Consider the following 6,057-nt stretch of genomic DNA (forward strand, 5'->3'; position numbering starts at 1 on the left):
GGTACTTGACTCTTTGTAAAAACCTCTGTTCTGTATGAGTCTTGGAAGGGATGAAGAAAGAAAAAATTGTTGTTGTGTGTCTTCAAGTTATTTCTGACTTATGGAAACCCTAAGGTGAACCTATCACAGGGTTTTCTCGGCCAGGCCTTTTCAGAGGGGATTTGCGTTTGCCTTTTTTGAGGTGGAGAGAGTGTTACTTGCCTGAGGTCACCCAGTGGATTTCCGTTTCTGAGTGGGGATTGGAACCCTGGCCTGCAAAACCATAGTCCAATGCTCAAACCACAACAGCACTCTGTAAGGGGAAAAAAACCAATAGGAAAAACTAAGGGGCTCAGTGTAACCCCTATGGATTGATGGTTTGGCCCATTACGTTAAGGCTAGACTTGCTATTCAGTTCAGAAAAAGACTGAGAGCAGGAAAGGAGGAGAGCTGCAGTCAAGGATTAGGCCACTTGTCACTTTAAATTAGGTAGTAGGAAGTTAAAAACATTATCACATCATCCTACTGTCCTGCCATAAACCTGCTAATTGAAGAATGGCATATCAGTTTGATATCATACTTTCTGCACAACCAAATGCAGCTTTCCAGGAAGAAGGGGGTTCAAGTGGTTGCAAAAGCAACCACCTCCCAAAGCTGGCTGCTGTCAGAGAGCTCTGGTGCCACAACAAACTAAAAATTCCAGGATTCCATAGAATGGTATCATGACTGCTAAAGTGATGTCAAATTGCATTAATTCTGCAGTGTGGCGACATCCTATGACCTGTATCTAATTTCTAGGCCATTGAACCAATAGAAATAGAGAAAGTCAAGATGTCTCCAACAACCTCCTTTGATTCCATCTGTCTCTTATATTTGGGACTAGAATTAGATTTAGTTTTAGTGGGACTACCTTCTATTCCCTTTATAGCATAATACTAAGGCATAAGAGGCTTATCTGGGCATAGCTGGTATGGACAGGACCCCCTTCTGTTCTGGATATAGCTGGTGTGGACAGGATGAGTCTTACTATTACTGAGAGTGAAGCAACCACATCTGATCTATGGTGTCATAAAAAGCCAGAAAGGAATTAGTTATTTTATTTTCAAGAGGATTGTCAGTTACTTGTGGGGGAATACTCTCTCTCTCTCTCTCTCTCCCCCTACATACCTGCCTCCACTGACAAGCTAACTTGACCAGCTTTGAGTAGTATTCACATTGACTTGGAATTGGGGTATCTGTTGCACTGCCTTTAGGAAGGCCCTGAGTGTCCTGAAGTTATTAAACTTTTAACCCTGCACCTTTTAATGAATCATGAAGACTTTAGATTATTTTTGTGAAGCAGAACAGGGCAGTTTAGCTGTCTCACACCAGGAGATACCCTTTAGGGACTAACAGGTGGGTTGATGGGATTGATAGACAGCCATAGCATTGAAATCAGCAAGTGAACAGGTAACAGACTGAAGGTTTGGGGTGCATTTTCTCTCCTGAAATCTTTATATGCTTTTGATCCTGCTTCAGGCTATTTATTTATAGCTTGTTTGAATGTCAGGTTTGTGAACACAAGTTTTCAAGAAGTTTGCTTGATGAACAAATCCCTTTCTGAAGATTTGGAGGGTGGGACCTATTTGAGGAAGATCACATTCTCCATCTTCTAGGATGTGTGTACTTCCCCAAGGAAGTACTTACTATAGATCAGGTGGCCAACTGGACTTTATTTTCCTCTTGAAACTGGAAGGGAGCTTCATTTTAAAGGTGCAACTTCTGCACTTATGCACATTTCAGTGCTGGAAATTCAGTCACTGCTGGACATGATGATCTGCCATTCCATTGAGATTGGGAAGATGATTGCCCCCTTTGACCTATATACTATAGCTCCCATGGGAATCAGAGGCTTTGTCTCTTAAAAGTCAAAACAAAACAGAAATAAGGAAGACTATCTGGTCACTGGCCACCTCATCCTAATACTGAGTATCTCCCTGAAAGTTCACACACGCAAGACATAGATATTTGCCTTCTGTCAGAGACAAAACGTCTGCTAAGTTGGTAGGACAGAAGGGGGTAGGAGCATTCAGCTCCGCACTAGTCTAATGATAGAGAAGCAAAATATCATGTACATTGCAGGCAGTGTTGTTACAGACTGATATAAGCCATATATACAATTAAAATGGCCATTGTTTTTCTGAGTATGACCAGCACCTGCCTCACATGGCAAAGGAGAAATCTGTTTGCCAATCATGCCAGCCAGAATCTCCATGTCTATTTTAATTGGGTGTGGTTCTATTTCTGTTCATGATGGCTGGTGGATTCTGCGAGTTGTAGTCCAAAAAAGTATTGACAAACTCTGCTTGCTTGTCTTCTGCAATTGTGGAGAGTCCTGCTTCTATTTGCTTTTTTATCTTCACACAACATGCATGCTTACGAACAAGTGGTCTTTTGTGATATTCTGTTCTTAGGAGCTGCCTCCTGGAGATGTAATGTTTATGCAAAGAATTAGTTGGGAAACAGCTGTGGCACAGACACTGAGCAAAGCAGCAGGGATTGGAGAAATTAAAGAAAAGCGAGTTTGTTTTCAAAGATCCATCAGAACATTTCCCCAGGAGAATGCTAAAATGCAATTTGTATTTGCAAATTCACTGCAAATATTCAAAACTGGACTATAACACCTAAGTGAATTAAGAAGGGAAATGTCTAGAGAATCTAGCGAATTCTGCACAGGGACAGTGAAGGTCTCAATCCTTTCCAATGCATTTTTAGTTGGCCTAAACATAATTTTTAAAAAGCATCTACATTTCCCACTGTAAATTGCCATCTGTTATACTGCTAATTGTGAGCACAGCCTTGAGAAGAGGCAAAATGCCACTGTGTTAGAATGGCATGAACAGAGATCAACATAGGAAAATTAAAGATGTTAACTGACTACTGCATTCTGAGCCGGGAATGTCACAGCAGCTGAGGCTTAATACGCCCTGCCTATTTTTAATAGGATGTGTCATTAAACTTGGACTCATTCTAGAGGATTATGTTTTGAGGTCATTTCCGCTGAAGTGTAGGCCAAGGGTTTTGTTGTTGTTGAATAAATTACCGTAAGTGGATGATTTTAAAGCTAAAGTCACATTTTGCTAAACCTGTCAAACCCATACATACTGTGGCCTAAATCCCATTGTTAGTCCTAACTGGAGCAGGCTCACTGAATCAATGGGATTTACTTACAAGTGATCTCACCATTTAGCAATTGATTTAATGGGTATGTTATCACTGGATATCAGCCACAGGATATCAGCCAGTTTGTCATTACTACTTGAATCACAATCATGTGTATACAATACGTGGTGTTAGCAATGGATGTCCATTCTTGTCTATACTTTAAAGTTTCCATCCAATGGTAGGGTGATATGCAGCCATGCCAATACCCCAAAAGACTTTTTGCAACCCCAAGGGGCAATCCAGCCATTGTTCTGCCCCAAGCAGTAAAACCATTCAATCCAAGTACAGTATTGCAAAGTAAGTGTTATTACAATGTTGCTACACAATGCCATAAATAGTGTGTAAGTATCCTTACATGTCATTGTATAGGCTCTTACAACTGAATTTGCAGACTGAAACTGTTTCATGAGGGTCTGGAAAATGTTGCTACCCCCAGCCAGGTGACCCTAAATGTATTTTTTAGCCGGCCAGAACTATGATTAGAGATTTGATTTATCCTAGCACAGGATGCAAAGTGGCGAGTCGCTGATATTGCATGTTATTGCCAGTTAATAAATTGCACTAACACTCTTTGTTGTTGTTGTGTGCCTTCAGGTCATTTCTGACTTATAGTGAACCTAAGGATCTATCACAGGTTTTTGTTGGCAAGATTTATTCATAGGAGGTTTTGCCTTTGCCTTCCCCTGAGGCTGAGAGAGTGTGATTTGCCCAAGGTCACCCACTGGGTTTGCATGACTGAGCCAAGATTCAAACCCTGGTCTCCAAAGTCATAGTCCATTGCTCAAACTACCACATCATGCTGGCACAAGCACTTTTTTACTTCTTATAAACATGTCATAAACCTAAGGATAGAATATTAAATGATTTCCAGTGCAAATTCACTGCAGCCAATATATCTAATCACATAACTTTTGGAATGTTGACTCTATGAGTCCGTTTTCAATTAGTCTTATGCCTCTTACTAAGAACTAGGTCACATCCATCTCAGAGAGACTCACTTCTAAGCAAATATGCTGTGAAGTACAAAGATTTAGACTATTTTTAAATTTAGAAACTTTGACAGTATAAAGAGGTCAGACAGAAACTATACCATATTCACAGAATGCTTATTTTGTGGTGATAAAAGCATAGGGCCTCCAAAATCATTACCGTGGTAAGCTTTTAGTAATCAGTCCACTGGCCACCCAGAAAAGCTGTTCAGTGGAGTTTCCCCTGTCATTTGGAAGCTACTGTATGTGGAAATAAGGCATGTGCTGCAAAAACCGGAAGTTTTAAGCAATGCTAAGAATATTTTGTTCATCACACAGGCTTTTTCAGATTAGTTGCACTGATTAAATATATTGTTGGTTAGAGTTGGCAGGAGAATTCTAGGAGATTTTTTTAAAAAAAAGGAACATTACCAAGTGGTAGTATTGTTTGAACCTTCCCTGTACAATCTGTAGACGCATACATATAAAATATTATATGAAATCATTGTAAAATATCCATTTATAAGAAACACCTACTGACAAAGGGAGTTTATCTGCAAAAAAAAATGTATAAAAACATTCTTTTGAAAAACAAGTATATGAGTAAAAAAAAAATATTGGAGCCTCCAGACGTCGAGGCTTCCAACTCCCATCAACCCCAGATCGAATGACAAATGGAATGGGATAATGGGAGTTGCAACTCCACTGGATTTGAAGGGTGAGAGTTCCCCCAAATAATGGGCAACAGTCAAAATGGGGAAAAGGAAATAGGGCGCATCTCAAATGTAAGGGAAAAAATGGTTATGTGACATGGATAGGAAGAAAAGTGGAGAGGAAGCAAAACTAGAGAGTAACAAGAATAGATGGAAACTGTAGATCAATACAAATGGGCACATTGTAAAAAATAAGGGATTAGTTCAAGATATAATGGGGAAAAACCCTGGAAGACAGCAGAGTCCAACTTGCAAACAGATACCGAATAGGAACAACGGTCATGTGTGAGAGAGAATTAATAGATATGAACACCCATAGACGAATACGTGCACAGGTTGGAGACTAATTTACAGATCGAAACACATGAGAGAATTTTATTTGTGAAGAAGATAAATATTCATAGCCTATTATGTGAAGGTTATATCAAACAGTTAAAGGTCACTATTGAAGGAAGAAATCATTCACTTGAAAACTGCAGACACAGAAAGTACTTGGTATAGACTCAGGCCATAGTGCAAGTCTGTAGGTAAAAAATAAGTGGCTATCAATCATAATTAGTCATGAGTTATTATTTCTAAGAAATATCTGTGTGTATTCTTGTTTTACTGTATAATATAATGCTTTTTGTACCAAATATAGCTGGGGTTGGGGGGAGGATAAAAGATGGGCTTATGCCAGAATCTGAGCTGTAATTATTATAGGTAGGATCTCAAGAAGGTGAACTTGCATGCAGTCATCCTAGTTATGGAAACTTAATATTTGCATCCTTGCAATGACCTGCTGTATTCTTATCTAAAAACCTTAGTCACACCAGCTTACTATTGGTCAATACGTAGTAAAATGAGACTAATATTTTAATTGAGTTGTCAGATTGAGATGAATAAGGTCTAACACACATAACCTGCAGTCCAAATTTCAAAAGGTAGTATGTATACCTTCTAAAACATAGTATTCTATATGAGTATTCTCAAAATCTGGAGGAATATTTCATAGATTCTTGATTCACTCTCATTTCCCTCTCATAAATGATGGGCACAGGGGCTTAGGTATAAGTGGAGAGAAAAAAGAGGGCATTAAACCCAAATAATTCTGCCAACCGAAATGAAATTTCCCTTCATTCCCCAAATTTTCTAGCACTACAGAGAGTGAGATGTTGAAAATTATTCACACTCAGAACTCTTATATTTGCTTT

Source organism: Sceloporus occidentalis, unplaced genomic scaffold (genome assembly GCF_023333645.1).
Source record: "Sceloporus occidentalis isolate IW3139 unplaced genomic scaffold, rSceOcc1.0.p SCAF_7, whole genome shotgun sequence".
NCBI lineage: Eukaryota > Metazoa > Chordata > Lepidosauria > Squamata > Phrynosomatidae > Sceloporus > Sceloporus occidentalis.